Source organism: Protopterus annectens, chromosome 1.part2, assembly GCF_019279795.1.
Source record: "Protopterus annectens isolate FY-2018-M chromosome 1.part2, PAN1.0, whole genome shotgun sequence".
Classification (NCBI taxonomy): domain Eukaryota; kingdom Metazoa; phylum Chordata; order Ceratodontiformes; family Protopteridae; genus Protopterus; species Protopterus annectens.
The window spans coordinates 1016235325-1016260078 of NC_056727.1; positions in this window are offsets into that span (position 1 = coordinate 1016235325).

Sequence of the window (24754 nt, forward strand, 5' to 3'; positions counted from 1 at the left end):
TGTTACTGTGGCTAGGTGTAGTATAATTTGTAAGACAGCTATATTTTGCAAATGCACCTTTTTGGTAAATATTTTCCTTTGGAAAGCTAGAAAATGAGCACTGACACAATCTCATGCATTAACTAGGGTGGGGCCCCGACTACTCTTTAGCAACTTTGTTTTGGTTAGGGTAGCTTACAGAAAAGCTTGATGGATACTTGCAGTAGGCAACCTTGCCCTTGGGAACCAACCATTTCAGACACACATGTAATGCCTTATTTACATGACTAGCATACCTAAAACAATGAGTAAAAAGGAAAACCAACTGGTTAAAAACACAAGAAAAATATAGCAAAGCTAGAATTTCCACTGTGTGATACCTTATACCTCTTGAATCAGAGGCAACATGTGATATATGTAAATTACCCTTTAAGGATATCAGGTGTTTCAGTTAAATAGCATTCCTGAATGTCAATAACTTTTTTCTTTTATTTTTAAGTCATTTTATGGACAATTTCAGACCAGTAAAGCTAAACATCTCTAGCAATAGACATGCATGTTTCTGCCTTTTTATGACACCATCAACACAGCATAAGAGGAACATTTGAGTTTTGGAAACACAGGGTAGTCATACCTAACTGATGTCTATAAACCTAAGGGTATCTACAAAATATCCCAACTAACAAGCTAAAACAATGAGTAAAAAACTCACACAGGAAAACCAATTGGTTAAAAACACAAAAAGAAAAATATAGCAACGCTAGAATTTCCACTGTGTGATACCTTATACCTCTTGAATCAGAGGCAACATGGGATATATGTAAATTACCCTTTAAGGATATCAGGTGTTTCCGTTAAATGGCATTCCTGAATGCCCATAACTTTTTTTCTTTTACTTTTACTTTTAAGTCATTTTATGGACATTTTCAGGCCAATAAAGCCAACCCCCCTCTAGCTGTGGATATGCATGTTTCTGCCTTCTTATGACATCATCAGCACAGCATATGAGGAATGTTTGACTTTTGGAAACACAGGGTAGTTGATGATGTCATAAGAAGGCAGAATCATGCATGTCCAAAGCTAGAGGGGTTTGGCTTTATTGGCCTGAAATTGTCTATAAAAACATGTAAAGTATACCTACCTACCTGTATACCTACCTTGAGGCATTTCACACACACACACACACACACACACACACACACACACACACACACACACACACACACACACACAAAACCCTCCTCTCCATTAAGCAGTGAATAAATCAACATCATTGTTCAGCAGTACAGTGAATAAATAAACATCATTGACACACCTCCCCTCCGTGCAATCAACATCCATCTCTCAAAGTAAATCATGCAAACTTGTGTCCAAGCCTCCAAAAGTAAACTTGTCTCTGACCAATATGAAATTAAGCAAGTCTCCAAGTTTCAGCACCTCTTGCAAGCACATACTGGCAAGTGAACTAAGTAAACTAGTCTCTGAGCAACACGGCAGGAATAGCAATACAATACAATACAGCATGGTTAGCAGTGCACCTCTCACAAGCAGTGAATAAATAAATCAACATCATGATCTACCTATGTGTCTCTGAGCAATATGTCCAGAATATCAATACAATACAGCACAGTCAGCACCTCTCATAAGCAGTGAGTAAATAAATCAACATCATGAACTAGCTACGAGCAAGCAAAACTTAATCTCTCAGCACCTCTTGCAGACACATACTCGCAGTAAACATCTCTGAGCAATATTGCAGGAATAGCAATATGGTTATGTAAAATGCAGCACATACATGCCGATACCAGCAGGAATAAAACAAAACAGCTGCCATTTCTTTTACCCATGGAGCGATAATGTGAAGCTAACATCATCGTGCACAAAAACTTAAAAAAAACAAGAAATTCAGAAATTAAAGGGGCCATGCGGGAATTCGTGGCACTCCAATATTTTGCCCTCAAAACTGGCATTTACTGAGGAATTCAGTATGGTTGAGAGGTCTGACTAGCTACTCCCTCTTCTAGTACTGCCATTCCAACCATCCATTCTTATGAGTTGCACCCGACTTCTATAGAAACCCCATGAACAAACACTACCATCCATAGGGTTTATTAGAAAGGAATTGCAGTAGCTTTACAACCTATTCTTCCATATTTTAGACATACAACATGAACACACGGAGACAATTTAGATTTGTGATTGTGCCTTCTGTATGTCTTTGAGAGGTGGGCGGAAGCTCAAGTAACCCAGCAGAACCTACATGAACACAGATGGACATGCAGACTTCACACATAAGGTACCGCAGTAAAGAATCAAACTGGAGATCCTCTGGCTGTGAGGTGTCAGTGCTACACTGCAATTCCCCAAAGTCATCCATCTACTTATTCACCTCTCTTTCACAAGCTCATAGTCCACATTCAGCTATCTAGCTATGTACAAATTCATAACAACACATTATGTATATCAACAACACTAAGCATAATGAGAAGTACCCAACACATTTGCAATATACAAGCCCTAGAAATATTCAGGGCATCAGTATCAAAAGCCCAGGTGACTCAAAAAGGAAGTGTGCCCCCCTCTTCCCAGATAACACAGAATGGTGGTTTTGTCATTTGCAGTGCCTCAGGCTGTCCCATCCAGAACCCACAGTACCAAGAAATCTCTCACACTTTACCTGCCATCTACTCATGGAAGGAAGACTAAAGAGTAGGTCTCCCTCAAATAGATGAAAAATTAATGGAACTGACATAGAGGTGTATAACCTTCAAAAGCAGTAGAAGTGGTGACAATATACCCTAGGCGTCACAGAATAACATTTTTATCATATAGCATGCTTCAGGTTGTCCCATCCAGAACTCTTAAAGTCAACAAATCTCACACAGATGCCCTCTCATTTGCTCATGGATGGAAGACTAGAGAGTGTTCTTCCTCAAACAGATGAAAAACTATAAAGCTGAAAATAAGATCGCTCCATGGGAATCAAGACTGATGGCAAGAATACAAACCAATAGCACTTCAGACTATCTTGTCCTAGGTATAATGTTGCATTAGTTCCAAATTCTGACTCAGTTCTTTACAGGATGGGTTCAAGTTATGTTTATTTTTTGTATATGCAACAGAGTCTCTCCATTTATATTGAGAATAAATGTAATTTTACAGTTTAGAAATGCATCTGGAATACATGGGTAAAATGGGAATGTTAGGAACAGAGGTTTTATAGCAACTGAAATGATGTACTCAGATAAACAGACTCTCTTGGGGATCCAATAAATATTGTATAGGCTTAGCACGAACCCTATATGGAGTTTACATGTTTGTGCGATAAGCAGCAGTGTTGATTGCATATGCATGCCGTGCATCGGGCTAAAATTTAAATAAGCGCAGATCCATGGAAACCATGTTAAGCAACTCAAACACCTGCAGATATGCATGGGCAAACTCATTCTGTGGAACTGCACAAAAAGCCAATATGACCACCAGGCTTTTTTAAAAAAAGTAATCTATACAGTTTCAACACATTACATAGGTTGGTACTAGGCTAGCGGCCCTAGGGCCTATACAAGCCTTGCCATAACAATTCCCTGTCTATTTCTTCCCAAAATATCTACTTCCCTGGTCCTCTGTCTAGCAGGGTGACTAACATGATCCCTGGGTTGAATTTCCTATCTCCCATCCAATTGTCAAGGTTCCTTTTGAAGACAGCCAGAGAGGTGCTCAGCTTGACATGTATGGGCAGTCTATTCCAGAGTATGGGGAGTCTCTGGGTCAGGAACCTATCCCTCCAGCATGTTTTATTCATTGTGATGACCAGGTGTAGATACCTGGAGCATGTAGCTCTGAGGGACTGGGATTTCTTTAAGTGTAGCATGTCCAACAGCACTGGGTTTGACATGGTCTTGTATGTTAAGCAAAGATCGCTTCTGAGTAGACAATATACGACAGAGTATAGCTGGAGTTTTTTTAGATGGTCAGCATAGGGCATCTGCTTTAGGCCTGTGATTCTTTTAGTGAGGTATTTCTATGGCCTTTCCAGTTGTTGCAGATGTCTTGTGAGGTACATAACAAATGGGGTGTTGTACTCTATAATGGGTCTAATGAGGGATGAGTACAGTGGGACAGTAACCTCCTTTTTTCTGGATGAAAAGCCCTTAGTGATAAGGTGTGCCACATAGAAGGATTTCCTGACTGTTGTGGCTATGTGGTTATCGAAGGTGAGACCACTGTCCACCTGTGTCCCTAAGTCCCTTATCACATTTTCGGTGTTTAGTGTACTGCCACTTATGTAGTAATTCATGGGTACATGTTTTTCCCAAAGGGGATAACTATACATTTCTTGGCATTGAGCTTAAGCCCATGGCTCTGGCACCAAGCATCTGTTTCTGTAAGGCCCTTTTGTAGAATATCCACATAATTTGGGGATTCAGTAATGGCTCCCAGTTTGCAGTCATCTGTGAAATTTGTTAGCCAGAGTCCCTTAGTGTTGGCCTGTACTTCAGAGAAGTAGATGCCAAACAAGAGCAGTCCCAGGACTGAACCCTGAGGTACTCCGCTTGTCACTTGTCTGGAGCTGGATTTTGAGTTGGCTACTTTTACAGTCTGGGTTTTGTCAGTAAACCAGTTGGCAACCCATCGAGTGACATAGGGATTAATGCCCAACTTAGTAAGTTTATCTATGATTCCAGAGTGAGGGATGATGTTGAAGGCCTTGGTGAGGTCCATATAGGCTGTATGGATCGCCTTACCATTGTCCATGGCTCTGGAGACTGATTTGAAGACATCAGTCAGGTTGAGGAGACAAGATTGGCCCTTTACAAAAGCAAACTGGGTGGGGTCCAGTGGGTGAAGGTTGCCAATGTCTTTGTTTATGCGTTCCATGATAATGCGTTCCATGGGTTTGCAGATCAGGCTTATTGGACTGATGGGACGATAGTTCCTGGGATCCAAGGTGGATTCTCCCTTGTGGAGTGGGATAACTGTAGCTGTGCATCACCCATTGGGCATGGAGCCTGAGGTGAGGCTATGATTAAACATGACACTTAGGTGAGGTGCCAGTTCATTTTGTAGTTCATGTAGTACACAGCCCGGGATGTCATCTGGTCCCATGGATGCTGTATTCTTAGCTATCGAAAGTGTGTTTTTACCTGTGTGGCTGTGAGTACCAGAATTTGGCAATCTTTTGGTATTGAGATGGGCCCTTTAGGGGGTGAGAGGGGGGTGAAGTTGGCAACTTATTAAGTTTATCTATGATTCCAGAGTGGGAGATGGTGTCAAAGGCCTTGTCAAGGTCCAGTGAGGCTGTGTGGATCGCCTTACCCTCGTCCTCGGCTCTGGAGACTGATTCAAAGACATCAATCAGGTTGAGGAGACAAGATTGGCCCTTTACAAACCAAACTGGATGGGGTCCAGTGTTTGAAGGTTGCCAATGTCTTTGTTTATACGTTCCATGATAATGCGTTCCATGGCTTTGCAGATCAGGCTCGTTGGATTGATGGGACGATAGTTCCTGGGATCCAAGGTGGAGCCCGCCTTGTGGAGTGGGATAACTGTAGCTGTGTGCCACTCGTTGGGCAAAGCCTGAAGTGAGGCTATGATTAAACATGACACTTAGGTGAGGTGCCAGTTCATTATGTAGTTCATGTAGTACACAGACCAGGATGTCGCCTGGTCCCATGGATGCTGTATTCTTAGCTTTCGAGAGTGCATTTTTTTACCTGTGTGGCCGTGAGTACCGGAATTTGGCAATATTTTGGTATTGAGATGGGCCTTTTAGGGGGTGAGGGGGGGGTGAAGTTGGCACTGAATTGATCTGCCAGGATATTGGCAGTATTTTTGGGACCAGTATATTTAATGCCATTCTGTTGTAGCTCAGAATAGATCTGAGCATTGCCATTTAAATTCTTGACATAACTATAGAATGCCTTGTGGTTGTCCTTGGAATCTTTGGCAATTTTATTTTCATAACTTGTTTTGGAGGATTTTATGAGGGATCTCAGCTTCTTACTGAGGCTGGTAAGGGAGTTTTTTGCATCCTGGGATTTTCCTCTTTTCTGCAACAGTTTCTTCCTTCTGTTATATAATTTGTTTATGGCAGGTGACGACTGGATTGGGTTCCTTTTTTTGGAGGAGACTGGCTTGCTTCTGTTTGGAATGGCATGATTCATGCACGAGTGAATGTGCTCATACAGTGCCTTAGTGTAGGATTCAGTGGTCGAACTTCCAGTTCCCGTCTGCATGGGTGTCATGAAGTTTGTCACTTCTGACCTGAGTAGCATGAAGTTGGCTTTGGAGAAGTTTTTTATTGAAGTTTCCCTACTAGGGGGTGGGGTGGGATGTGGACATCAAGGGTGTTTAGCTTATGGTCAGACCTGACCAATGAAGGGGTGACCACTGGTGTGGAGCATCGATCTCCCATGTTGGTAATGACCAGGTCTAGGATATTTGAGCCCCTGGTGGGACTATGGATTAGGTGGTCCAAGGCATTGGAATTTATGGATTCCAAGAACCATTGGGCAAAGGTGTTGGTACTCAAATAGTTTTCCCAATTAATGGCAGGGTAGTTGAAATCACCTAGAATTAGGGTGTTTGATTGTATCTTAATATTATCTACTATATTTAGAAAGGTGTATTGAGAATCTTGGGGCATGGTGGGGGATCTGTAGCAAGCTACAATTTGGATTGCAGTTTACCTAGTGTTATTTGCACCTGTAGAATTTCAGATGCATTGCGTTGGGCAACTAGCCTCAGGTGAGAATATCCTTGGTAAATATGGACACTCCTCCCACCTTTAGTGCTTCGGTCCTGGTTTGTTGGCCAAAAAGTGTGGTAAGAATTGTAGCCTGGTATTGCAGGGGTGCTCTCTGGAGCCTTGAACCAGGTCTCAGTTATTGCACAAATATCGATGTTCTCCATTTTTAAGAGTGCCTCGAGAGAGTGCATTTTGAGGTTTAGACTTCTAGCATTGAGTAGCATTACCTTTAGATTTTGCATGCTTTTACATGAAATTGTATACAGTACAGAGTAGTGTGTATACTTGTTTCAGGCATACTGAATAAAATTTTTACAACTGATCAGCTAGGGTACATAGACTGCATTAGAAATGATTATTCAGGGGAAGTGTGTGTATTGAAAAGTGACACACACATGAACTGTAAGAATGAACACAGACTAAGAGGACAGGTGAAACATGGCAATGTACTGCAGATGAGGGCATGTCAATTTACGCACACCACAAAGAAAAGACAGTTGTAGCATGAGCAGTAGTCAAATATGTATATAATACATCATGAAATGCTGTTTACACCTCCAGTGTCATATCATCATACAGTTATTGTATATTATGTGGCTGTCACACAAGGTGATATATCAATGGAGAGGATTGTTTGTGATATAAACATCCTGACATGAGCAATGGAGAAGACATTTATCAAAGACGGTATATAAAACAAGGGTTAGGTGCATATTGTGAAGATGTGCAAAATGAGTTGCCTAAATTCTTCTTCTTTTGGCTTTTCCTGGTTAGGGGTTGCCACAGCAGATCACCTGTCCGCTCATGATTGGCAGTGGAGTTTTACAGTGTTGAGTTGCCAGCCAGGTGCCCAATCTTCCACAGAAGGCACACACACACACACGGACTCACGCCTGGGGCCAATTTAGAGTGTCCAAGTCACCTACAGCATGTCTTTGGGATGTGGGAGGAAACCAGAGCACCCAGAAGAAACCCATGCAATCACAGGGAGGACATATAGACTCCACACAGAAGGCACCCCAGCCGGGGATCGAACTGGAGAACCTCTTGCTGTGAGGTGGCAATGCTATCCGCTGCACCACCGTGGCTGCCCAAAATGAGTTGCCTGAATATGAATGTAAAATCAGCATAGGTCACAACCAAGCAGGACACATAGCAACAGGCTCATGGACAACAGCAGACAGAAGCACACACAATCATGGACAATATTAGAATAATACCACCATTAATCCCATGTTTTTGACATAGCATATGTGATTCTGAGTAATTATAGATGGTTCTATAATAGCACACTTATACAAATGTCATGATTTTTCAGTAATCTATAAGGGGAATTAGGCACAGCTTCCTCAAATTTAACATCTGCTGGAGGTGTTAGGAGGGACACTGTTGCACCTGTATTTGAAATTATGAACAATCCTGGCTAGTTGACAGGTGTGCATGCCATATATATGCACATTCCATACTGTTATGAATGTAACCCATGCCATTAATGTTGTTAATGAGCTATGTATTTACTTTGTGCATCACAGGAGCACTTATCACATATGCATCTTGTATAATACCTTGATAGGTCTTTTACATCATTGGAAACTAATATTTATGCAACAAAAAGAATACTTAGGTATGACTGATAAGATGTGTGGGAGCTCACTGTGTCACATGTGGTATACTTGAGTAACTCATCCCTGCAAGATGTTTTGGCAGGTACATGAAAAAGGGTGAATTGTACTCATTTATTGGTTTGATGAGGGCTGAGAACTATGGAACTATAATGCCCTTTGATGTGGATGTCCCACACATAATCAGGAGTTCTGTTACATAAAGTCAGCACTGTGGGCACATGCTGGTGGATGTTCCCCATACCATCTACCTGGGTGCAAAGATCACATATCACTTGATCTGCTCATATGGGGTGTTGTCTCTATATTATAATTAGCTTGTGCATTTGCTTTTATAACTTAACTGATTCCCTCATGATTTTTGTTCATCTACTGTGTCTCCATGGCTGTGGCAGCAATCCTTTGTGTGTGTTGATAATGTCTGTATTCTGCCAATACCACACTTGGATTTAATGATTGCCCACAATCTGCAGTCCTCTACAAAGCTGGTTGGACAAAGGATGTGTAAGTCAGTCTTGACATCTGAGACTTAAATAATGAACAGGAAAGGGCTTAGCATAGAGCCCTGAGGTACAGACCTGATAACTGAACTCTAGATATAGTTCACTTCACACACTTCAATATGTTTATCTGTCATGTATGTGATTCAGTGGTTTACCCGCTTAGTGATGTAGGTATTATGGTCACTTGTGGCAGTTTCTCAGTAATAGGTCAGTATGGATTTGTATCAAATGGCTTGGCCAGGTCAGGTTATGAAGGAAGAGAGTGTTGTCAGCATGTGTGCCTTAGTTGACCTGCTTGAGGACATCGAACAGATATGACAGACATGATGTAGCCTGAGCAAATCACATGTGTTTGGTACACATGTCAGGATATTACCTGTATCCTTTTAGAGAACGTCCATGATGACTTGTTGGTGTACCTCATATATGAGGAGAGTAAGGATGGCTCTATACATGCATGCATCAGGTGAATACCCCCCAGTCAGAAGGATGCATGTTGATGTACACTCTTATATAGAAACATAGGCTGTCTGTAGGCTGTGTTGAAGTATGGATCCAAATGTTTCTGGTAGGTCCATGCTTTGATTCACTCTATAGGCAACCTGTGAATTTGCCAGGGCCCACTAATTCTGTGTTATTAACCATAGAGAGCACACAGATAAGCTGCCTTCCTTAAAATAAAAACTAAGTAATATTTGCATGTACACTTTGGCTGATGGCCAGTGGTGACAGGGGAGTGATGTGTGAGACAAACTGTCAGCTAGCAAATTGTCTATTTCCCCTGAAAGGGTATGTCTGGTGTCACCCACACACACATCTATGTTTACTTGTGTACTCCCCTTAACATTTCACATTTATTGGAATACATGATTTGTGAAAAGACCTCCAAATACAACCTTGATCATTCGTCACATTCCACACACTGGTACTATGCACACAGTTGTACAACTGTACCAGTGTCATGTACTTACATCAATTGTACAACATATGCCTATATGTTTTTCATGGGCAAGCTGTGTCTGAGCGGCCTGATGCCATATCAGGACACATTAGAGATCAGTTGTTTGTGGCTCATGAGGAACATTTCCTGACACAAATGGTAATAGTCACACAGTGGTGCTGCTGACCACCTCAACAATCCTTGGGTACAGCAACACAACTGTACATACAAGGAATTCCACAAGGTTGCAATTGAATCAAAACATATCATACATTGACTGTGTAAATCAGAGCATAACAGTATGTGCATGAGACAAGACTTATGTGACCATGTAATCAATATGAATGTATATTGATGTCTGTCACAGAACATTTAATGACTGTATGTAAACACATGCACACCTGTGCAATACTGCAAGTGTCACTGTGATGGTGGAATGTTAACTGTGTATAAGGTTGATCTGCTTCACTACAACACATGTCCTGATATACCACCAAAATACATAATAGTGTATCATACTATGTCAACAGTTCTTAGGAGGCATATTACTACAGCTGTTATATGATCACGTAATGCAATGGCAGCAATGATCATTAATTCATTAGCTCACATCACAGATTGTAATACACTCTTTTAGCCATACTGTACATCCACACCTCAGTATAGCATGTCAAGTGACAGCAACATTGACACATCAACTGTTCATACGGCCATAGGACATTATTAGGCTAGAGGCCAACATCACATGTAATCTTAGCCATCATTATACCATGTAAAAATATTCCTATATCTATATTATGGAGATACTAAGACTATTGTGCATATTTGTATATTTGTTGGATTGCATTACATCCTGCCACTGTCCATATGGGATGTGTGCACCACACCATGACAGAATTAGAGATCACACATGCAGTGGACTAGAGATGGCTTGCATAGGCTCATAGAAGGATCTGCTTCATAATGTGTCTGTGCATATTTGACATGAAGACATTCTCCACTCCTCTGCACAAAGGATGTTATGTGGTCAGAGGAAAAAGGAGGATGGTGGATGTGTGGGGCTACGTGAAAGGTTCCTCCAAGTGGCAGTGAAATGAAGAGCAATTCCAAAGATCATACAATGACCACAATGTACCACCAATCGCACACACACAGCAGTAGACTGGGCCTGATTTGAACATTACACCTGTATAGGTATAATGCCATGCAATGTCACAGTAGCAACACTACATATGTCTGACTGTAACACTGTCACATTGCACTTTATGGAATATGATAGCATCATTGTATGCTGAGGAGAACATGTTGTGAGGAGTGTAGGACATGGATGGGGTTCCTATTATGTTATCGAAAGATAACATAATCGAACGATCAAAACTTCGAGATGGCAGCATTTCAAAGATTGCATTGTGGGATTGCAGTACAGTGAGGATTGGAATATTTGCCCTTTCCTCACTGCAGTGCGATCTCAGAGTTGGAATATATATTTAGCGGGGGTGTGGGGGGGGCACAGCCCCCCACAATACAAGCTTCAAAATGCTGCCATTTCAAAGTTTTGATTGTTCGATTATGTTACCTTTCGATAACATAATATGAACCCCATGGATGTGGAGTCACATCCTGGTGTGAAATTGTCTCAAAAGAAATAGCTATATGTATAGACACACAAGTTGTCGGCTGTCAAATTAGAACATCTATATGTGTAGGTAAAGTAGCTTGCAAACACAGTAATTAATATTACTGCCATAGCACAGTTTTGTCTTGAATACTGTCAGAGTGCATGTTATACAGGATGACATAATCATTGTATGCTGCAACAAGATGTTCAGAAGAGGGTTTGACATAGTTGTGTACTCACATATTCTAAAATTGTCACCACAGTGATTTTTGAATGTATACACAGTTGACTACAGTAAGAAGAGAACATCTACCTATTTACAAAGCACAGATTTAATGCAAGTGCCACAGCAAAACTGTGACTTGCATCAGACAACAGTTTATAACTGATGATGTCAGCAGGGTGTAGTGAGAAGAGGATGGTAGTAGCAGTGTCCCACATGCCAATGCAAAATAGTCTCTCATATGTCAGACAACTGAACACACACACATACACACACACACACACACACACACACACACACACACACACACACACACACACACACACACACACACACACACACACACACACCAAATGAATGCACTGAGAACAGAACCCCTACCTGTTTACAGAACACAGTACACAGAACACAGTACTTAATGCAAGTGTACAGCACAAGTCTGGCTTTTATAGTGCCCAACAATGGTTTATAACCGATAAGATAAGTATTGTCTAGTGAGAAGAGGATGTTAATAGTGATGTCCCACATGCTGGTGTGAAATATTCTCTTGAATGTCAAGCAAGTGAACACAGACTCACACAAGTTGACTGCAGTGAGATTAAAACCTCCACCCAAGTACACTGACTGAAGAACTTAGTATTGAAGCAAGTACCAACAACACAAGTGCCACGGCACAAATCTGACTTTTACACAGCTGCTGGACAATTTATAGTGGATGATACCATCATTGGATGTTTGATACAAGATGTTTGGAGGACTGAATGAAATGGATGCATAGTCATGTACAACTGTCAACATATTTGTACTCCATGGGATTGTATTTCTGATTGCAGGATACGTAGTTATGCTCTTCTGTCTAAATACATACACACACAACACACACAAACACAACAGTTGCCTGCAGTCAGATTAGAACCCCTACCTAACTAAGGGCACACACTAGAGCACTCTGCATTTAATGCAAGTGCCATGGCACACACCTGACCTTTATAATGCTGCTGGACAATTTATAGTGGATGACATCATCACTGGATGTTTGAGAGAAGATATTGGGAGGCCTGAATGAAATGGATGTGTAGCCATGTACAATTGTCAAAACATTTGTACTCCATGGGATTGTACTGCTGACTATAGGATACATAGTTGTACTCTTCTGACTAGACACACAACAGTTGATTAGAGTAAGATTTGAACTCCTACCTAAATAAGTACACTGACTTGAGAGCTCAGTATTTAATGCAAGCACCACAGAGCAAGATTGACTATTATAACATTGCTGGTAGATGTTTGGGAGAAGATGTTGGGAGGCCTGTATGAAATGAATGGGTAGCCATGTATGACTGTCAAAATATTAAAGTTATGCATGTTACTGAATTGATGATAGCAGGATACAGACTGATGTTCCTCTGACTATGCAACGCAGGCATACATAGAGACACACACATAATGTGGTTGTTCTTCTCATCTATCACACCTGTAATTATTTAGTTCCCATCTGCAAAACACAGTATGTGATGACTGCAACATCAGTAAAGTGTGCATTTACTTTATTAGAGTTGTCTTTATAGATGATGTTATCATCATTATATGATCTGGTTGACATATCCTGTTATGAAAATGGTATGTAAAGTGTAGATGTAGTATTCCTGTTGTGTTCCCTATGTGCAGGTGTACTTTAAGAGATAGCTTTACAAACTACATGCAAACAGCCGTCATGAATGCATGTTGCAGAAATAAGACATTTTTCCCAGTATGTTAAGTATATTACACACTCAAATTGTCACATGCAAACATACACATTTTTTATCATTTTTGAATGTTCATATTTATGAATAATTGCTGTCCAGATTAGTACAAGTATTAGATAATCTGAATGTGTATTGCTAGTATAAAGATGTAGATAATATGTAACAAAGCATTTTTTCCATGTACTTCTGTAGTGTAGTTGATTTTTGGGAACATACTGAGATATCAAGTTTCAAGTGCATGGGTTCAAGTAACACATGACTACAGTGTAAAAATGTTTTCAGTCATTAAAAAGTGCCTTCCCTTTGGTTGTGTTTTTATATGTAATATAAGGTGATGAAGACTAACTGGGCAGTAAACATAAGTAATACATGCTAATCAGCACTTTCAGTAGTGTACCACTGAGCAGTTGGTTTGCATGATCAATGGCAAAGTGTTTGCCCATGCGAGATACACATTTAAGGACTGTAACTTGAACTTGAAAAGTACTTATTTGTACTGGCAATGGTAGACACAGCTAGCAGATACTATGGTGATCACATATAGTTCATAGTGGAAATATGTCATAAATTGTCTAACCTTAAAAAAGGACTTATACTGCTTTCCCCATTTGTGCATAGTTAAGCTATGAGCAAACACAGGCCTCTGCTTCATTTATAAAATTATGAAATTTCTATTGGTTAGCTTTCCTCCCTGCAAACATGCTAATTGGAGAGGAGTGGCAGTCAGCACTTTGGATACTACTGAGTGTAATAAACACACTTGCTGCCTAGCTGACTCTGTGGCAGCAGGTGTAAGAGCACAGAGTTCTTATTTTAAGCCAATATGCTGCAGGGTTCAGATCCAGCTCTGTTGAACATTTTAAAATTTGTATTACTACTGCGGTGGTGGTGCTGCGGTAGCGTTGTCGCCTCACAGTAAGACACTGTTCTGTTCAATTCTCAGCTAGAGCATCTTCTGTGTCGAGACATGCATGAATGGGCATACCTTCATTGAAGGTTGTGCGTCAGGGCTGGCAACTTGGCACGTAAAAATCTACTGCCAATCATTAGTGGACTGGAGTTCCGCTGTGGCGACCCCTAACTGGGAAAAGCCAAAAGAAACAACATTAATGATGTAATTAAATACTTTTGTGTGATAATTATTTGAAATTTTGGAGGGAATGAATACAATGTAGTACTGTATAAAAACAAACAGTACTCAAGTGTAAAATGAATCTATATTGATATTGGCTGAATTTGGACTGTCATCCCAACAAAGACGGGTGACAATGCAATCATGTTGTATAGTCAATTGGACTGAATCAAGTATGTCAAGAAGATAGATGTGCAAAGTGGAAAGCTATGTATGGGACAATATTTTTTGGGGGGGCAGGGCCTCACTTATGAGTTTTTATTTCAGTAAGAGAGGAATGTTGGGTAAGGTTTATCGATATTTCTGGGTCAGGTAAGTAGGGCAGGTGAGGAAGTGGATGTAGACAAACAAGATGAACAAGACAAGACACATGGAAGGTGAGGGATACAACTGGTTGTGGGATATCATTACTGGGGATAGGGAGGGGACATCAGATGCCCATGCCCGTCAAGCATGGGAAAGTGACAGATGTCATCACCATCTCCTTACTCTGCTGGCTATTGAAGTGCTTGATTTTTTTTGTTTTCACACCATTACAGAGAGCATCCTCTCCATCCAGCAGAGGCATGCACCAGTGGTGCTTTCCACAACCTCATCACCATGCCAGGCATCTCTTGGCATGTGACAAAATCCCCACCTCTGCCAATACTCTCAGAGGGTACCACTTCACCCAGTTGCCAGGGTAATGCTACCTGATGTGAAGGGCCTAGGTAATGCATGGGCAGCAGAGGCAGTACTGCCAGATGTGATCCCAGATGTGCTGGGCATCAGTGCAGGTGCCAGTGGAGCAGGGGCAGGCTGAGCAAAAGTAGCTGGCCTACCTCCCTGTGCAGTAAAGTATTTTGTGAGTTATTAGAAACTGATGACATCAAAATGCGACCATACACATAAAAATAAAACATAAGGGTTGGGATAAAAGAAAAAAAGGAGATAATTAGTACCATCATATGTGACATACAATAAATTAGTACAATAGTAAGAATTTATTTATACTTTTACATTTAAGTATACTTTTTGACAACTATAAAGTATAACTGATGATTGCTCCAAGTGATCTTTGCAATATGCATGTGTGACATATATGCTAGATCAAATAATTCAGATAAGTTAACAGCATGGCAATTTTGTTGAAATTATTATGTAATATTTTTAAATGATTTTACTATATATCTGTTACTTGTGGGATTTGAACCCACAATGTCTGAATGCAGCATTACAATTGACTTATACAGTTGGCTTGTGCTACAGACTGAAGCATGCGTGCTTCATTTTACAGTTAAGATATGCATGCTTAATTCGCTACTACTGTATAAAAGAACAATCATTCATATAAAATAATAGTAATGTTGCACTGCATACATACCCAAAGTCTTTCTAAATGCTCAGCATGAGCTTCCCTGTTCACAGCTATCTCCTGGTTGGCTGTAGAATAAAAAATAGAGAAAAAGAGAAGAGCATTATGCATACCAGAATTGCCTATATGCAACTTCCTATCTAATTTAAATTATCTTTATCTGTATACTTACACAACTGTGGGATTTAAGCAGTCCTAAAGTCATCCAGCCACTGGATGAGGGTATACTACTTGCACCTTTTGATGTCATTAAAGTGGTGCCTGCATTGCTGTCCAGTGTGTGGAATGACAGTCGCACTAGAGACAGCCTTGGGCAGACTATTCCAAACCTCAGACTTGTACTGGAAGCAGGCAGAGTCCCCTAAAAGATCCTTCTACTGTTGTGCTTTACAAGGAGTCCGGTAAAAATTCTGAACTCCTTCACACTTCACCTTTGAGCCCTTAATTGGGCACCATACTTTCTAGCTCCAGACATGTCCACTCAGGCCAAACAGCAACAGTGAAAAGTGCTCTCCACCAGTTTGTGTTATCGCATCTAATGCTGCTGCGCAAACCCAAACAACCAGGTTAACTGACTTTGGGTGATGTTAAATGGAGAGCAACAGTGCCAAACACAGAGAAAGGCATTTTATGAACTAAGAAGGGTAATGCGACAGGTGGCATTAGTTTTTTGATTTGCATGCTGCTGTTCCTGTTAGTTGATTTAACTTTGCAGACATGTACTGGGGGTATGCATTTTATGACCTAACACATGGAAGTATACATTTTATGACCTAACACATTTTTATGTGGCTGTACACACAGATAAAATTAATTTATATGTTGTGAGATTTAAACCTATGCAAACTAGACAAAAACATATTCTTCCGCATAGATGATTTTTCATCCTTGCCACAGAAGACGTGCTTGTCAAACATGATCATTAATTATACATAAATACACATGACAGAATGAAGCATTAGCCATGTATGTGTGTTATCTGACAAGATCTGGTTTATACATTCATGAGGGAACCTAAAAGTGAGGAGCATTGTGTATGTGGACAACACAGAAGAAGATTGCTTTTATTTCGGATTAATCTGCACAGAAGACTACTGATCTCAATAAGGTATTATTGATTTTTTCAGTTACACACTAGATTTGCTCATGTGTTACTAGGAAAATATTTTTATATAAATATGCATTAGGAAATGCAACTTTTATCAGTATGCACTTCTTAGAAATTTACTGACGGCCAGGGCATTTTATCTTTTCAGATACACAGCCTTAACTTTCTTCATAAATGTTATTGTCACAATTATTTATCTTACACTCTTCTGTTTTTTTTCTGTGGAATGTAAATGTCCTATATTGTCAATAACACAGGGGTGTTACCCTTCTAAGATGGCCAATAGAGATCTCTTGAGGAGTGCTTGGCACAGGTAGAGGGGACTGACAATTGTATAAAAATGAATTTTCTGTTGTAAATGCGTACACATTTTGTGATAATTTTTTTTGGAAACTACTTATACCAACTAACTGACGGGTGATTCCTTGCTTGGTACAAACTCGTTTCCTGTTGATTTTGTGGTGAGGGAGTCAAATTCCATTTGTGCGTTGCCACAACCAACATTTTTTTAAAGAGGTTTGCTCTTGTTATTCTATTGTGACTGTGATATGTGACAGCCACATAACCTTTTATATCTTAATACCTGAAGTTTTGCATTTTTCCTGCGAGTAATATTGAAAAAAATAATAATAGGTTTATTTGCAAGCAGGACATTTATTTATGCAATATTTATGTGTAGTATCCTTCTTTTTTGTTTTATGACACATAGGATTATGGCACCCAAGTGTGCCAATCCCACAACCCCTCCCCCTTAAGTGACTCTGAGAATGATGTAATTTTCCAAGGATTTAGGCGACATAGGGATTCTCAGATTTCAGAGAGGATGTGGGGATATGTCTGGCAAAATGCAGATTTGGAGCCAGATAGTGAACAATGCCAATACCATGTGGTGGTGGTGGTGGTGGGGTGTGGCAGGACTTATGATCAGGTGCGTCATAGGGGCTACTGACATGATTTCATCAGCCCAGAGGAGATCAGTTGCAGTGTTCCATGGACAGCTGGCTACAGGGATGGGGTCTTCTACAGAGCCACTACTGACACCAAATTAAGAGTTTCTGTCCACTATCAGGGATTCAGAGAGCTCAGTGGAAAGAATGCACAACATCATGTGATTTATATTGGTTCTGCTGTTTTGGGAGGACAAATATGTCTCAGGAAGAACTTCCAGATAAGCTTACATATGTCAGTCTTTAACATTTTCTTGTATAGTAAAATATCCAAAGTAATAGTTCAGTTGTTTTATTTATTTATTTATTTTTTTTTGGGGGGGGGGGCTATTGATAAATTGATACAGTTAACAACAGATTCTGGTTTATTACATGTGAGCTTTGGGTGGACATGTCAGCCAAATTTCAGCTAAAAGTATTGCTAATGCACATATAAAGCCAACAAATTGGTCCCCCTGTGTTACTGGAATTGTGACAAGGGTGTCCTTAACTTTTGCTTAACTTCTTCCAGGATGATCCTCCCTAGCAAGTGTGGAGTCATCTGCACATAGTAAGCCAGACATTTTTATTTTACTACTGATGAGCATTTGACAGAAATATGCAATTATTCATATGTAAGAAGTGGGTGTCTACAGTATGTATGCATTTCTATACCGTCTATGATAGTGGTGCCAGTTTTAGCTTGTTAGCATATATTAAATTGTAGTGTAGGCAGGGGCGGCTCGTGGCATAGGGCTGCCGGACTGCAGCCCCCTCAAAAAGAAAAAAAGAAAGAAAAAGAAATGAAAAAATAAAAAAAATATTTTTAAAATTATGCGCATAGACCGAGTCCCGGCTTATCGGTCATGCGCATGCTCAGCCCCATAGGGGACACAAGGAGCGTCTGTGCACTTTTACAGTGCACAGACCCGCCAGGATTATGGGACGCGTCCGGACTGCAAGAGGAGCAGCAGGGACTCGGGACAGTGCCTCAGGGATCTCTGGCAAGGGCCGGAAGGAGCATGTGGATCTCGCGGGTCTTCAGTATTGCGCGGGAAGGATGTATGGATTGTACGGACGTTGTATTCATTCAGGATTCAGGTAAGGTGCCTTTCAATTTACAATGTTTATTTTTCTTTGTGTATGGTGCTTTACTGGAGTTTGTGTATGGTGCTTGTGCTTTACTGGAGTTTGTGTATGGTGCTTGTGCTTGCTTTACTGGTGTGTGTGTGTGTGTGTGTGTGTGTGTGTAAATGCCCCAGGTGCTTGTGGTGGTGTGGTAGGGAATGCCTCAGGCTTGAACCCTGTACCCTGTATGCAGGTGTTAAAGACTTGAGTTCCCTACCCACCACCATTTGTAAAAAAAATTCAGATTTTTACCTCATATTTGATCTGATCTGTTCCTCATAATATCTGTGGTTTGTAAATGTTGTAATGCTTGATATTTGATGGTGTAGTAGTAGCATTGTTGCCTCACAGCTGCAGGTTCTTGGGTTTGATTCTTGGCTGGGGTTCCTTCTTCGGGTCTGTATCTTCTCCCTGTGTTTGTGTGGGTTTGCTTTTGTGCCCTCCCATGTTACAAAGACATGTCTGCATTATTTCTTCCTGGGCCTCCGCTGAAAATTTGTTTATTTGTTCCAAGTCAGACTGTCCTGATAAAAAAGTGTTAAATAAAATTGATAGACAGTTGAATTTCAGACTTAAGGGTTTCTGAATGTTTAATTCCTGCGTATTTGATGGTGCAGTGGTAGTATTGTTGCCTCACAGCTATAGGTTTTCTGGTTTGATTCTTGGTTGGGGTGGCTTCTGTGTGGAGTCTGCATCTCCTGCCTGTGTTTGTGTGGATTTGCTCTGGTGCCCTGCCATTTTACAAAGATGTGTCTGCAGTTTTAATCCTCATGCCTCTGCTGAAAATTGTTTTTGTTCTGTCCGCAGTAAATTTGACAGGCATTTGAATTTCAGACTTCAGGTTTCTGAATGTTTAATTCCTTGCAGATTTGATGGTGCAGTGGTAGTATTGTTGCCTCACAGCTATAGGTTTTCTGGTTTGATTCTTGGTTGGGGTGGCTTCTGTTTGGAGTCTGCATCTCCTGCCTGTGTTTGTGTGGATTTGCTCTGGTGCCCTGCCATTTTACAAAGATGTGTCTGCAGTTTTAATCCCTCTGCTGAAAATTGTTTTTGTTCTGTCCGCAGTAAATTTGACAGGCATTTGAATTTCAGACTTCAGGTTTCTGAATGTTTAATTCCTTGCAGATTTGATGGTGCAGTGGTAGTATTGTTGCCTCACAGCTATAGGTTTTCTGGTTTGATTCTTGGTTGGGGTGGCTTCTGTGTGGAGTCTGCATCTCCTGCCTGTGTTTGTGTGGATTTGCTCTGGTGCCCTGCCATTTTACAAAGATGTGTCTGCAGTTTTAATCCCTGCCTCTGCTGAAAATTGTTTTGCTCTGTCCGCAGTAAATTTGACAGGCATTTGAATTTCAGACTTCAGGTTTCTGAATGTTTAATTCCTTGCAGATTTGATGGTGCAGTGGTAGTATTGTTGCCTCACAGCTATAGGTTTTCTGGTTTGATTCTTGGTTGGGGTGGCTTCTGTCTGCATCTCCTCCCTGTATTTGTGTGGATTTGCTCTGGTGCCCTGCCATTTTGCAAAGACGTGTCTGCAGTATTAATCCCTGCATCTCTGCTGAAAATTGTTTTGTTCTGTCCGCAGTAAAATTGACAGGCATTTGAATTTCAGACTTCAGGTTTCTGAATGTTTGATTCCTTGCAGATTTGATGGTGCAGTGGTAGTATTGTTGCCTCACAGCTATAGGTTTTCTGGTTTGATTCTTGGTTGGGGTGGCTTCTGTGTGGAGTCTGCATCTCCTCCATGTGTTTGTGTGGATTTGCTCTGGTGCCCTGCCATTTTACAAAGACGTGTCTGCAGTTTTAATCCCTGCTGAAAATTGGTTTTGTTCTGTCCGCAGTAAAATTGACAGGCATTTGAATTTCAGACTTCAGGTTTCTGAATGTTTAATTCCTTGCATAATTGATGGTGCGGTGGTAGTATTGTTGCCTCACAGCTATAGGTTTTCTGGTTTGATTCTTGGTTGGGGTGGCTTCTGTTTGGAGTCTGCATCTCCTGCCTGTGTTTGTGTGGATTTGCTCTGATGCCCTGCCATTTTACAAAGACGTGTCTGCAGTATTAATCCCTCTGCTGAAAATTGTTTTTGTTCTGTCCGCAGTAGAATTGACCGGCATTTGAATTTCAAACTTCATGTTCTTCAGAATACATAGTAGCACAACCTTTTTCTAGCAATTTTCTAAGTTTATAAGATGAATATTTTAAATTTGTCCCTATTTTTGGGACTGTATTCCCCATTATTGGCTCCAGGTTTTGTGCTAAGGTTGACAGCTATGGCAAGAACTGAATTCACTGAATATGGACTGTAGAATTGTGCATATTTACTGATAAAGGTGCATTGTAGAATTGTGCATATTTACTGATAATGGTGGACTGTAGAATTGTGCATATTTACTAATAATGGTGGACTGTGGAATTGTGCATATTTACTAATAATGGTGGACTGTAGAATTGTGTATATTTACTAATAATGGTGGACTGTGGAAGTCTGAGTAGACTTTTTATGATAAATGTTCTCAACTGGGCAGTTTTGCCATTATGGGTGCATATGTTTTGTTTCATTGCTTACTGGAAAAATGTTCAAAACAAATTTAAAACACCCTCTAACAAGTGTACTGTATTGTACAAGGAATATAATTTTAGTACAATGAGGAAGGTGTATCAAAGAGCACATGTATGTTTCATATGCAAGGGGCCTATGATTGAAAACAGCCCAAAATTAATCTTTATCTGCCACTGGCAAAATGTATTTTCTTTGAATGTGGGTTTCAATGAATGTGAGTTTCAAGGGCAGAGAAGTTTTAATGCTAAGTTTTCATTGTGAGACTGCATTGCTTTGTTTAACAGATTACTTAATGTTTGTGCTGTAAAATACAAAATAAAACTTTCAAATGAAGTCCAATCATTGAAGTAAAGCAGTATGCACATTAGTGTTTATGGTAAATGGAGTGAAATAGCCAAGTAATGGTTAATTGGAATGGCTGCAGAGGCTCCAGTTCAACCATTATTTTGTCAGGGGAAGGGCAGCAAACTCAGACAGGCCCAGCTGAACTATACCTCCCAACTGTCCAGATTTTCAAAGAATGAATAGATTTTTGCTTCTTATTTTGGTTTGTTGTTCATAAAATTTGTAGTTTTAATTCCTAAATGATTTGCCAGAAGTCACTAAATAATAAGTTTCAGACTTCATAACCTTCATAAAATGCATGTTAAAGTAAGAGCCGTTCTATCAACTGTCTCAATTTATACAAGAGCAATTTTAGTACTGTTTATATGTGCCCCAATATATTTGGCCTTGTTCAGATTTACTGCATTAACAGGTTGAGAGGTACATGCAAATAAATTGCTTTATAGAATTAGGCATAGCCAACCTCTCAACTGTCCCCAATTTTTGGCTCAAAATGTTGCTCTTCCCCTAATAATCCCTCCAAAATAGCAATTTTGGAAGAAAACATGGAGGGTTTACAATTAAGAAATAACTGTAATAATCAAAGTTATAGATTACTTGAAATGCATGTAGATTCTTTTATTTTGTCAGCTGCTCAAGGTAGCAGTACTAATATTAAAGTGTCCCTTCTTTGACAGGTAGAAGCTGTATTGTGTGTCTATTTTATATTTTTGCATCACATTTTTGGTCCATTTTTCATAAAATTGTGTTTTTGGCAAATTAGTGACAAATCACTAAAGACTGAAGTTAGAAAATGACAGACATTTGAGTTTCAGATTTTATACCCTTCAGAAAATTCATACTAATGCAAGACCTATTCTATTATCTTTCTAAGTTTATTAGAGCAATATTTAAAAATTGTCCTTCTTGTTGTGCCTTTGTCCCACTTCTGTGTATGGCTTTGTCCAGATTTCTTGCTCTTGAAGTTGAGAGGTATGACAAATGTGTCAGGGCCATCACAGTCAGCCAGAGAGATTTCAAATTGTGACATGCTTGTTGCACCCTCCCCATGTAGTGACTCTGGATGTGTCCAAGCAAGGCAAGGAGTAGTTGTATCTACCTTGGATGGGGAGGACACACTGCATAAGTACTACAGTGGCTTTTCATCTGTCCTTGATTTTGCAGAATGGTCTGGTTTCTGTCATATTTTTGTACTGTTGATTTATGCTTATTACTCAAAGTGCCTGTTGCTCTGTGTTTAAGTAGCAATGCTTTAATGACCATAAGGTAAGCTTGTCTGACATCGTAAGATGCAAGTAAGCTTTAATAAGCATACTGTTAAAGAATTGCCAACATTGAAAGCCTTTCTGTTGTTGCCATGCAGAGAATACTTGACTAGATAATGTATAAGCCTTGGGTATTAAAGGACAGGATTCCATTATTTTAAAAGCTCATTACACTTGTTGGAGACTTCCAGTCATCTCTACAGGCTTTACCCGTAAACTAAACAGAATGCCAATCATGTGTGGTCCATAACCTGTACAGTAATCCTTTAAGCAATGTATCTTGAGCTTGTTTCTTGTTTGCTTTTCATTTTTACTTTTATCATGTTTTCCCCATGAAACGTTGTCAGGCAGCAGGTCTTTTGGATAAGAAACATTTTACAAGTGGGGGCATCACATAGATTTCTACTTTCAGCATGTTGCTTGGTACTTTAATAAAGCTGAATATATTATAATTAGAACTGCAGTGCAAGGAGAAGTAGTTTGAGTTGAGTGCTTCTGGTTTTTCTTATACTTGATTTTGACTGGCATTCCAGTAATGTATTTAAAAGTAATTTATTTTTTCATGCCTCACAACCTTTTGTTTCCATCTAGATATTAAGTAAGCTGTCATGCAGCCAATGCATTGAAATATTTTTATTCTTCTACACTTATTTTTGTCTTGATTGGACTTTCATAATGATGGTTTGCCACCCAGGGCAGCGTATTTAATTAAAGTTAGTTTTTGTGGTTTTGTGCATAGCTCCTCCCCTTTATGGTTGACCACACCCCTTCATTCAGCGTCTCCTGCAGCCCCCCTGTGATTTGAAGTCACCAGCCGCCACTGAGTGTAGGTATTCATTTCTTTCCTGTGTTTGTTACTTATTATCATGGGTGATCCTGACAGTGGAAGACACTTGCCACCTGAGTAATCACAGATTTTTATGATAGCGGTGGCCAAAAAGAGGCACAGTCAGGGGGTGCAGAGGTTGACCGTGACACTGAGACAGACATTCAGCCATCCACTGTATTTCTATCAGACACAGCCAGTAGGTCTATGCATACCTATTCCAGTGAGCTCTCAGATATTGGAGAGTGGTGGGCGAGACACTTGATCAGGGTAGTGTGGTTACTGGGGCTTCAGTGACTGTTGACTCTGGCCATAGCCAAAGTGTGGGTAAGTTGTCATGCAGGAGGGTTGTTAGGGTCACTCAGAGGAAGCCTGCTGTCCACCTTTCACCTGATCCTGGTGTGTCTTTCAGTGCCACTGGATGTATGCTTAGGGCTGTCATGGAGACACATTCCAATAGGGCCTCCAAGGAAATTCTTAGGGTTGTAGATGTGGCACAGGCTGATATGCATGACTGCCTCCACCATGTTGCCAATTCTATGTATTGGATGAATGACACTTTAGAATGCACAATGTCTGTGATGGAACATCTGATGGTAGGGGGATGACATCCATGTGTACATAGGAGAGCCACATCATCTGATATTAGCCAATAAGGTGGTGCCAAATCACACTTTAGCAGTGGCACTACTTCCTCTGCTCTGTCAGTGGTTCAGGTGTCCACACCCAGA